Source organism: Microtus pennsylvanicus, chromosome 17, assembly GCF_037038515.1.
Source record: "Microtus pennsylvanicus isolate mMicPen1 chromosome 17, mMicPen1.hap1, whole genome shotgun sequence".
Lineage (NCBI taxonomy): Eukaryota > Metazoa > Chordata > Mammalia > Rodentia > Cricetidae > Microtus > Microtus pennsylvanicus.
This window is the reverse complement of record NC_134595.1, coordinates 12,551,824-12,564,263: the sequence shown is the minus strand read 5'-3', so window position 1 is coordinate 12,564,263 and position 12,440 is coordinate 12,551,824.

Here is a 12,440-nt window from a genome sequence, read left to right as displayed (position 1 = left end):
GTAGGCCAATGCCAAACTTTATGTTTATTCCCCGTATCTTTCCTTTTGTCTTCTACCCCTTCTGAAAAGGACAGGATGGAGACACAGTTGAGTGTGCACAGATCACCACTGTCACAATAGAAGGGGATACACCAGTGACCCCAAGACAGCCGGCTTCTTCTGAACTGTGGGAATCAAGCATACCGTTTTATCTGCCCGGAGGTTTTGCCGTCTCTGGGATCAGCAGGAAGGCAGCACTATCTTTATTGTTTCCCCCATCCAGCCCTAGAAACTTTACAGATGCTGGCTCTGGATCCATAGTGGAAATGGGAAGGCCAAGGCCGTGGCTTCCCTCATTTGCCTGACACTTAGTAAATGCCGTTGATAGATACCACTGTGGAACCCAGAGAGAGATACCTGATAAGGGCAGGTTGTACAGCAATATGAAAAAGAGGGAAAGGAAATCAAAAGCTCCCTAGATTTGGTATCTTAAAAATAGGAAATTATATTAACACTAAATGGGCACTAAGAGGATCTGAACAGAGGCATAGCTTATGCAAATTTATGTAAATGCAGGTACCAATTACACTGAAAAGGATTGGGTGGCATTCCTACAGACCAGTCATGCTCTATCTGAGAAGCTGTCACCTGCCAGCCTGCTTCTCCCTGGAGTTAGAGTCACACCAGATGGCAGGAATTAGAAATGAAGAGACTGACTTCCTTGAACCCTCACCTTCCTGTCTAGTTTACGCATGTGTGAGCTTTGAAGTGCTAAAAGTACTCGAGGACTCATTTGGGGATTGCAACAGAGCCCTCCTTCGCAAACGTGCAGCTGAGCACACAGACGCAAACACACGCACATCTCATTCCCTCCCACAGAGCTGGGACAGTATCCCCCGTGAACTAAGATACCCATTCGGGCTAGTTGCTGATCACACATGGTGTTCATTGCAGCTGCTTTCTCCACAAGAGTGTTCCCTAGGTTACTGAGTCAGCATCATTATCCAAACAGACATCTGCTCGATTTTCTTCTTCATAACGATAATGACTAGCTGGGGTCACAAACAATAGGCTTAAACACATAGCTTCCAAATGGAAAACTAGAGAATAGTGGAAGCTTTAGAAAAAGTACACTTGTGCTTCCCTTTTCACCTAAAAACAAATAATACCAAAACTAACACTCAAGTAAACGGGAAAAAAAAAGAAAAACTGTGTGACATTCATCTTTCCGTTCCATCAGAATGTTCAGGGCTCTAGCTCCAGGACTTAAGAGTTCACATATTACACAGTGTTGCCGGATCAGAAGGGGACTTCAATGCCTGAGCCGCGGACTCTTCAATGCTCGCAAGGAGTCTGGGAGGTCATTCTTAGTGGATAACTGCTGGGGAGATGTGGTCCACTATCTGGCAGTTGTTCTGTGGGAGGTCTGAGAAGCAGGGCGTCCTAGGCCAATGTTGGTTCTTCAGTTCCACATACTAGAAGGGTGGGATGTGGGAATGGAGTTCAGAGGTTCCGGTCCGTAACTCACCATGGTTCGGGCACAAACCAAGATCTGGCCTTTCTTAAGTTAGTATCGAAAAGTCCCCTGCAGGAGAGTCCTGTGGTGTGATGTCTGTGTACACATTAAATGCCCGTGGAAATCAAGAATTGAATCACCCGAGGGGAGAGCGGAAGTGTCTCTAGGAATACTCTCACATATCCTATTGTGCCCAGCAAACTCCAAGAATTGCATATGTAATCGAGTATCAGAGCTGTAGTAAACTCCAGGACTACAGCTAAGGCTCAGAGTTCACTTCTGTGTACTGACCCTGCACACCTCTTCTCCGAGAGGTGAGACAATTCACTTTTGTGAACTTTGTTTTCAGATCAAGGGAGTACAAGTGAGAGCCTACTCGCTCTGTATGTGAGATAAATAAGCCCCTCAGCAATGCCAGCTTGGTGAGCTCACACAGCAGAGAGCCGAGTAGCCGGGGCACTGAGCAGCTCTCTCCTCAGTCCCCTTATCCTGATACAAAGCTGGGATGGGTCCTTGCGTCAGAGGAAGTAGTTCCTTGGCTTTTCCTCCACTGTCCTTTTGGAGGAGCACTTGACTTTCCTTCATTCTTTCTGAATCCCTGAGGCCTCGTCTGGGCTTTGTTTTCTAAGGGTATAATTTCTTGGATGAGACAAATCTCTTCATTTTAGACATTGTGGTTGGTGGACACCGAGTGGAAATGCGAGTGTAAATCACCTATTCCAGTTATGAGGCTGAAGACCAGGAAGTGCTTTGTAGTCATTAAGTGCTCTACCAATTTTTAAGGATAATGCATTTTTCATGTCAGTTTTATACCCCAAATTTATGTCACTTAGCTACAAATATGCTTCGCTTTGAAATTCTCTGAGGCTTACCCAGACTTGATGAGAACTCAGAAGCAGTAATGAAAGTCCAGAATGCCTTCATATCGCTTTCTTAATTCTGTATCTGGCTTTGGGAGGCAGGTCTGTTAATGGCATCCTGCATCTACCATGTCTGTCGGCAAAGGTAGTACACTAGTTAGAAACTATTTTGCTATAAGCAATGACAGGAAATGAAACTGTCTACCATAAATTAGAGTTGGTTTTTTTTCTCACATCATCAAAAGTCTGTAGGTTTTAATAGTTTTCTTCTTGGCTGATCTATTATTATTGCCGGGGCTCCTATCTCTCTGATTCTCTTAGGTCTTCCCTCCTCATAGCAAGATGGCTTCTGCAGGACAACATAAACATCAGAACCTTTCTTTTAAAGGAGAAGGTGATGACTGTGGGTTTTGTTTTTAATATTTATCTATTCATTTTGTGTGTCTGTGTCGGCATGCATACACCACAGTGAGCTTGTGGAGGTCACGGGATAACAACCCTGAGTGGATTCTCTCCTACTGCTTCGTGAGTTCTAGAGAATAAAATCAAGTGGATGCAAGCACCCTCATCCGCTGAAGCACCTTGCCGGGCCCAGTGTGCTGGCTTTAAGAGAGGATCTTTCAATCCTTGATTTCCTCCCAGCGAGAGGCGGGATTTAAGTCCTCAACCCTTCAACTCTGAGTGGGTATATGTAACTGCTTCAACTGATAGAACATGACAGAAGTGAACACCATGTGACTCTCCAGCCTAGAGCAGAAATTAACCACGCATCTTCTGGAATGTTCCTATGATGCGCATACTTTCTGGGTGCTGCCACTGGACATCTTCTCTTGGGATTTTCCTTTCAAAACTCACGCCACCACCCTCTTGAAGGAAGGAGAGGCCTCTAAAAGAATCTTTAGAAATGGAAGACATCTGTGGCGTTCAGGAGCATGAGTCAGCACTGTGCATAATGGCTGTGTTTTCAGAGCACACCAGAGCCCGGCTGACCACACGGTGCACAGCAAGATGCTCTTAGCCTTGCATTTACTCTCGGACTGTGCATGTTTTTTTCAATCAGTCAGAGAGGCTCAGCTTTGCTCCCTGAGGCAGAGTACTGCTTTCCAGAGGACAGCTGGGCCTTCTCAGAGAGCATCCAGACAAGTCACACACTCTTTTCCTTTGCCCTTCGTAACAGAAGCATAGACTGGCAGTCTCATGCTTTCTCATTGCTGAGTCCATTTTATAACTTCCTGTCATCTGCAGGTCTAGAATGCCTTTTATGTGTGTGTTTGTGTGTGTGTGTGTGTGTGTGTGTGTGTGTTGGCAATGCCCTTCTTTTTCTTCCCTTTTGAAAGATTGCGTTCTCTCTTGAAGACATCATTAGCCCCCACTTCCTGCAACTACCAGTCATTTAATTTCTCCCTTCCTCTTGGTTCCATTTTCTCTTTTCACTGTTGCTAAAAGTACTGGAGAAAAAGCTTTCTGCTGTGCCCACTTCAGTGCAGTGCTCTTAGCGTGCTCTAATGTCCTAGTGCCTAGAATGCCTCGAATATGAGAAGATTCAGGAACTCTGCTCTGTGCAAGAGAATGAACAGCTGCATGGGGAAGCTTTACGCTGAAGATGCGAATCCCAGTTAAAGAAGGTGCTGCCACGAAATAGACAACTGTGCTCAACAAATCACAAGTCTTGCATGTCAGTTTTCTACTTTTCTGCCATGATCTTTTGGGAACTTGCCCATGTGCTAATTTATTTCGCAGTATTTGCTGAGTGATTATTTTGTTACAACTTCTGGGCTTCTCTGGAGAGAAAAGTCTTTAGGATGCCATGGTGGAGGTGGGCAGGCAGGATGTGGGAGTAGAGAAACAGAGACCATGGAAAAGTATGATTTTGTTCTAACTTTTCCTATCACAGTATAATGCCGGGGAATTCCAGAGGTAGACTAGCTAATGGTTATATTAAAAAATATTTCTTCTACTTTTGAGATAATATAAGTACATCATTTTCTCCTTCTCTTTTCTCTTTTCAAGCTCTCCTAAATATCTTACACTCTTTCAAATTCATGGTCTCCTTTTCTGTTAACTGCTGTTACATGTATATATGTATATGTATTCCTATATATCTATAACCTGTTAGTCTGTTACTTGTATGTACGTTTTCAGGGTTGACTGTTTGGCATTAGATAGCCAATTGGTGTCCTCTTCTGGGAGAAGACTGTTTCTCCCACTCTCGGTGTTTTCTAGTTGCCTGTAGTCTTTGGGAAGGGTGGTTTTTGATGATCACTTTTTTCTCCTTCCTTCAATACCTGCAACCCTGCCTTGGGAATGAAGGACCTTCTTGGTGTAGGAGGTCCTTCAGTTTATGTGTTGCTTCCATTGGTTGAATAAAGAAACTGCCTTGGCCTTTTGATAGGGCAGCACTTAGGTAGGTGGAGAAGACAGAACTGAATGCTGGGAGAAAAAAAGCAGAGACAGAGAGCCACCATGGAGCTGCCAGGTCAGACATGCTGAATCTTTCCCAGTAAGCCACAACCTCATAGTGACATACAGATTATTAGAAATGGGTTGAATCAAGATGTGAGAGTTAGCCAATAAGAGGCTAGAGATAAGTACTCTCTATATCCTAAGGGGGAGTTGGCAGATAGGGTCAGCAGTGGTTTGACTCTAGACTCCTGGGATCCAAGGCTTCCCACCGAAGCATTCTGAGATGCTTTTATTCTCTAGAGACAAGGCACACACAGGAAGAAGCCCTGGGGACCTGTAGGAAAGGGAAGGTATCAAAGCTTGAAGACTGCTTCTAAAGAGTTGTTCAAAAATGAAAGTGCTGCCAGGCTGGTGCTGTAGTCCTTGGGGAGATCCTGCTATGGTAGGCACTGATTGAACAGTTTAGACATGTACGCAACTGCAAAAGCCCTGTCAAACCACAGCTGGTCTGCACACACTGGATCTCATCCACATTGTCCACTGGGCTAGTGGCTGAGTCCCAGTACTTGCCGCCTTCCTGCAGGCTGTGTCAGGGGCTCTCAAGATGCTTAGGACTCATCAATACAAAAAGAATCTAGTTACTCTTGGTGGCTGTGTTCCATGTAGATCTGGGGCCCAGATAGAACAGTGCAAAAGTCTTGCCCTTGCCAGACAGTATGAAGGGGTGCTGAAGGGATGTCCATGACGCTGAAAGAATATTTTGAATATATATTGGAACTTTCTTTCACCATATCCTAGCACAGTAACTTTAATCTTGAATTATCTTCAAACCCTATATATCTCACATATAAAGCAAGAACCCATCACCCATGATGTTTAGTGGTTGGAAAGATTCAGTGTCTGGTGTAGAGCACAAGTTTAATGTATTTATTATTACTTTAATTTATGGCTTTAAATAAATTTAAATAAATAAGAAGGACTCGAAGAGTGTTTGGAGACACTCTAAGCTTCTTGTGTCTGGAGACAATATTTATCCCTAGAGATTGGCCCATTTTCAGCCTTTATTGGAGACTGTATTTATTCTTCACTGGGTCCCACTTTAGGGCTGGTCTGGATTTGTCGAATGCTGGGAAAGAGAGATTTTCTATTTTATTTTCTCCTCTTTTCTGTAAGAATAAGATATTCCTATCCAATGAGATCATGACTTCTAGAATGTTTTAAAAATGGAAATAAAAACTCTCCATCTTCCCTTCAATTTTTCATGCCCTACATTGTTCTGGTTTCCTACTATTATTACCCATCCCTTACTGACCAGTCTGCTTTTTTGACTTGCATCCAGCTTTCAGTGTGGCCACATGAGATTATAGTGTGGTTTATGGGGGAGGGCTTTAGGCACCCTTGGCCCAGGCCTAGGACTTTGCTTCTGGTTAAAGGCTTTTGAAGTCACCATAACAATGAGTTAGTTTTCTTTTGTGTTCAACCAGACTTTTAAAAGTTTTAATTCAACTCACATTGTTGTTGTTGGTCTCCCCCTCTCTTCCCCAGTCTTCTTTGTTGTCCTAGATTCAGTAAACTCTATTGATGCCTTACTCTGGACCAAATGTTATGCTTACGTGTATGGCAACGCTATTCTCCTAGCCCCTGCTCTGCTTCCCTAGCTTTCATGTAGCTGTGTTACTTTTATTTCTTAGGGGAGATGCCTTAGCTCTCTAGTCAATCAGTTAGCAAAGCAAATGACCAAAATGTCATAAGGTCTCTGACAGATTGAGAAGAAATCATGATAAACTTTATTTTACATTTTTAGTTTTGCTCAAAATGGCTTCTTCTTCAGATTCCAAAGCCATTTACTGACCTAACAACTTCTTCCTCCTCCTCCTGTTCCTGCTCTTGCTCCTCTCGACAGAGTCTTGCATCTTGCAGAACAGCCCCCATTTGGCTTTGGTTTTATGATCCCCTTTTCTCAGCCTCCCAAGTGCTGGAATTTCAACCTTGTGCCCCCATGTCAGGCTCAGGCTTCAGGTTTTGAAAACAGAATATATTGCCCTTAAGTGATATCCAATACCTGAAAAATCAAAGGGGTTTTTAGTATTACCAAATTAGTTGGTGATGTATTTTTTTAATTAATTTATTTTTTTCCATTCAAAAATTTACATTTTCCCCCCTCCTTCATTCACCTCCTCCTCCCCCACTCACCCTCCTCCCTCTCCCTCCCTCCTTAAGAGAGGACAGGGAACTCTGCCCTGTGGGAAGTCCAAGGCCCTCCCCCCTACATCCAGGCCTAGGAAGCTTTGCACCCAAATAGACTAGGGTCCCAAAAACCAGAACATGCCTTAAAAACAAGTCCCAGTGCCTTTATCGATGGCTTCTCAGTCAGCCCCCATTGTCAGCACATTCAGAGAGTCTGTTTTGATTGCATGCTCATTCAGTTCCAGTCCAGCTGGATTTGGCAAGCTCCTTTTAGAACAGGCACACTTTCTCAGTGGGTGGACCAACCCCTCGCAGTCCAGACTTCCTTGCTTCTCCCTCCTTCTGCTCCTCAACTGGACCTTGGGGCTCAGTCTGTTGCTCTGATGAAGGTTTCTGTCTCTATCTCCATCTGTTGCCAGACAAAGATTCTATGGTGATATTCGAGATAATCATCAGTGTGATGGTAGGGCAAGACTGGAGAGAGCTTGGGGTAGAAGGAGGGTGGAGATGGAGGAAGGAAGGATATAGAAGCAGGGAAGAAGATATCTACATTAATGGAGCAATTTTAGGGTTGGTAAAAGACTTGGCTCTAGAGGGGATCCCAGGTGTCCACGGGGATGTCCCCAGCTAGGTTCTTGGGCAGCAGAGTAGAGGGTGCCTAAAGTGGCCCTGACCCACTATCACACTGGTGATGTATCTTAAATACAGTGTCACAGGTATCTTCCACAATAATGTGATGTGGATCTCTGGGATGCTGGCATGTTCTACTTCATGTTCATCCCTAGTTGATCATGTCCAAGGAACTGGACTTGAAAGAAGCTGCAGTGATTTCAACTTAGTAACTTACCCAGATGCTTTTCTGAAAATGGTTGACTTGTCTTGTTTCTGAGGGAATCAATGACCTAATGCCAGAAAAGAAAGACTTACAACATTTCTACTGAGCACAAAGCCACTCTGAGAGCCACCAATTAATTCATTTGGATAAAATGAAAATATTAAAAGCAAAGACAGACAGAAACTAGGCGTGTTTAGATAGCATAAAGCTAGCTGCCTGGAAAACTGTGTTGATTTGTGACTTAGAAACACTTTCAAGTTTGCTACAGTTTTAGTCTGTAAGGGGCCAGGAAACAACACCATTTTCTAATTGAAGAGGAAACACACACACACACATACACACATGTGTGTGTATTCGTGAAGGCCCAGAAACATGCTTGTATATAAAAAAGACAATACTCTAATAGTTTTCTTTAAATTTTTTTAAAGGAAAAAGATTTGGTGTCGCTGGAGAGCCTGGGTGTGAGTAAGATCTGAAGACACTTTGTCCCATCCTCTGATGATTTCTGGGACCTCATTTCTCTTCATTGCATTCAAATCATTGTCTAAGGACCCGCTTCTGGGAGAAAATGATCTGAGATACTGGGATCCTTTCCACTCTTAGCTTTCTTCTTAATGTGGTGGTTTGAAAGAAAATGACCCCCAAAGACGTGGCACTATTAGGAGGTGTGGCCTTGTTGGAGGAAGTGTGTCACTGTGGGGGCGGGCATTGAGGTCTCTTTTTCTTAAGCTTCCCTCCGCATGACAGTCAACTTCCTGTTGTCTCAGAGTCAAGATGTTAGGATGTCAGCTTCAGTACCATGTCTGCCTGTATGATGTCATACTTCCCTCCATGACGATAATGCACTGACCCTCTGAAACTGTAAGCTGCCACCCTTTAAATGTTTCCTTTATATGAGTAGCTGTGGTCATGGTGTCTCTTCACAGCAATAGAAACCCTAAGACACTGCTCTTAATAAGTGGACAGATAGCTCAGTGGATAAAGTGCTTGCAGAGCTAGTGTGAGTATGACAGGCCAGATTCCCCAGTATCTGCATACAAGGGCTGGGAAGTGTGGTGGCTTGCTTGGAATTTGGTAGGGAGTGAGGAGCAAGCTGACTAAATAGACTGTGGGTGTCATGGAGCCCTGGGTTCAGTTGGGGAAAACTGCCTTAATGAATTAGGGGGACAGGAAGGCTCTAGATGCTAACTCTGGCCTCCACACAATACATGCATGCACACACACGTATACACGCTTATGCACACATAGTGGGGCTCCCAAAGCATTTATGTGTAGCCAACCAAAAATGAATGTTTTTTCGAGTTCTACAGGGAGAAAAGGGGTGAGCGCGGTAAAACGAAGTGAGTTGACCAGATTCTTCCAATGCTTGTTGACTACTCCAAGGGAAATGGATACCCCCGTGGCACAACCATTACACGTTCATGGATAGATTCCCATCAGTAAACACAAGGGGCAGAACATAATTGAAATCCAGACCCTTAACTGTATGTTGAGTCCAGACAATGTTATGACTTTTCGGTAAAGTCTGTTCATCTAGCAAATGTTCCTATTGCTACAGAAAGACCTTTTGTGTTAGGAGGAAAAGTCCAGGTTGCTCACAACTTAATTGTCACCAGGCACTCTGTGTGGCCTGGCTGTTGAGACCTGACTTAGAGGCCAGGAACTTGGGAAAAGATTAGATTTGAGCCTGAAGCCAATGAGGGTTTTCACACATGTATGTTTCTGTTCTGAATTGAGAGCTAAGGGAAGCCAGAGAATAGATTAGTCCAAAGGCATTTAACTCCGGCCAAAGACCTGTCATTTTGTGCTGATTATAAAAATTGTAGAATTTACTACCTCAGATGAACTTCTTAGGTCATTGTTTCCATTTTGAAGATGAGAGATTGGGGCTTAAGAAAGATGTTACACAGTTTACTCAAGGTTGTTCAGTTAGGGCTACAACCCGGGACCCCTTGCACCCTCTCCCCTGCACCCTCTCCCCTGCACCCTCTCTCCTGCACCCTCTCCCCCAGACACCTTAACTTCTCTGCGGTGGTTTTCAACCTCACCTGAGATTACGGACCCTCTTCTCCAACAAAGAAGCTCTGTGCCACTGAAAAACCGTGGTTGAAAAAACGTAAGCGCGCTTAACTGTGTGCATCCTTTGTGGTAATTGGCCCCTCATGCGGCACTGGACCGTGTCAGACGCAGGGATCAGCTGCTCCTGCCATGTTCATTTCAGGGGTTGTTTCACCAGCCCATTGTCGGCATCATCCCAGGGTAAAGAGTGGCGAGAGGGGAGTGGAAAGACCACTTAGGATTCTTCCTTCTTTTAAACATCTACCTACCTACCTCCAACCAATGGCCAAGGGCTCTAATCCCGATTGAACTGCTGGGCTCCATGCTCAGGGCAGGAGCTCCTCCTGCAGGGGACGGCATTGTCGCTGGGTACTTATTCTGTCTGCCTGTCGTACCTCTCAGTTAAAGTTTCTGAAGCAATCTCCAAATAACATCTCAGATTTATTTTCCTTCCTCCTATAACCTGTCATGAGCACCACGGTTGAACTTATCCCCCTACAACCCTGGTTTCATAATAATCTCTCCCTGGGAAGTCACCTATACTACAAACCAATATTGTCCTGATATAAAAATAAAAGTCATACATTCCCTGAATTAGCTTTAGAGCTCCAATCCATTGGTTTTTATTCTATTAGAAGCATTATGTCAATCTAATGTTGTATTAATTTGTATTTGTAAATTTGATTTCACAATAGGCCTCTTGGAACGAATGGAGCATGGGTTTTGCAATTAGACAAACTTGAGTGGGCATTTTGCTTTGGCTAATTACCGGTTTCTAGGCCTTACGTAAATTCCCTAGGCTCTGCCTGCCACTGTTTCCTTGTTTGTAAGATGATCACATCTGTCCTTATCTTTCAGAGGCTTTAGGAGGGCTGGAAAGATGTGTCTAAACCAGTACTCTCAGCCTGTAAATTGTATGTTGCCTTCTCCAATTGTGACTCAATCCCCAAGTGAGGTTGTTGCCTTTCCTAACTTGTAAAAGCAGCATGCTCGCTTCTGACTCTAAATCTTGATGCTTTCAAGTCCTGTTTCCTAAGAAATCTCTCTCTCCCATTGGTCCTATGCAGATTCGATTCTTATTAGAGCACACAACCTTATATTTCTGTTCTGATTGAAATTATTTAGTTTGTTTTTTTTTATATACCTATGGATTCTGCTTAAATTTAATCTCTGGAAATCTTTCCCCAATGTTTTGCTCTGTTCTCAAGACTTTTTGAGTGAACAGAATAGACAAGCCATTCATTACTTACTTAACCTAATATTTCTCTTTTTGTGGCTGGAAGGAAAGGGAGCACATGGGGAGGGCTCATGATCAAGAGGTACCGAAGTACTACGTTTTGTATTTTTATTCAGACTTGCAATTTGTATCAGCTAGCCAAAGTCTTGGGGAAACATACAAATCACAAAGCGTTTACCTCTGTACCTCGAAGCCTTTTAATCCTCATGGTTGTGGGAAAGTTTTCTTCACATAAAACTACTAAATCAAGAGGAGTGTGTTCGTTCCCCTGTGGGAAGCTGACAGGGCTTTGTGATTCTCCGACCTCCCCAACCGTACCCGGGATGCTAATCTACAGGAAACAGATGAAGGTGGTTTCAGTTTTATGTGTCCACCAGAATTTAGCCCTTTGCTATGCATCTTCTTTGTGCTCAGTGAAAATCTGGTATTGGCAATATTTGCTAGTGACATTTAGATTATGGAAAGGAAGAAGTTTCTTAAGGTCCCTGGACAAAGCAAAGTGGAAACAAATATTTAAGGTGAAATTGAAGTCCCGTTCAGTTATGCCTGACATCCTTTCATTGCACTTATTTAGAGGCAAGGGATTCTGCTGTTACCCCTGTATATTCCCAATGTTTTTTTTAAAAGGACATAGAGTAAGTTTTAAAAGTGATTTCAAGGAGCTGGACAGATGGCTCAGCAGTTAAGAGTAACGGCTACTCTTACAGAAGACCTGGGTTCAATTCCCAGTACTTGGTGACTCATAACCCATCTGTGGCTTCCATTCCATCAGATCCGATGTCCTCTTCTGGCCTCTGTAGGCACCAGGCATGCATATGGTACACAGACATATGTGCCAGCAAAACACCCATACACATTAAATGAATTAAAAATAGTATCAAAAGCTTGTGAGGGTAGGAGCCCAGACATGGGGGCAAGCATATGTGCGCAGTTTCAAATCGTGTGCAGGTTCTATCTACTTAAGTAGCTCACATAAAAATTTAAACTTGGGTTACTTTACAGTTTTTTTCTTACACTGATTTGTGTATATTCTCTGGATGTTTGTGTACAGAGTTAGAAGTCAATTTATGAGAGCCAAATATTTATTTTTGCCTTTGTATGGGTTCCTGGGATTGAGCTTGGGTTGTCAGACATAACAGCAAGCTCATTTACATAGTGAGCCATCTCCCTAGCCCATTGAATTTCTTTTAAAAAGAGCTTGACTGAGTGGTTGGTGAGTGTGTTTTTGACCCACGGCAGGAGCCCAGAAACAGAACACGGACATTCCCCGACCCCTTTCACTCCCCGGTCATTCCACAGGGGCTGCTCCCCTCTGCTGGGGCCTCTCTCTCCCTAACCCATCCCAGTTTGCACCCAAGAACCTCC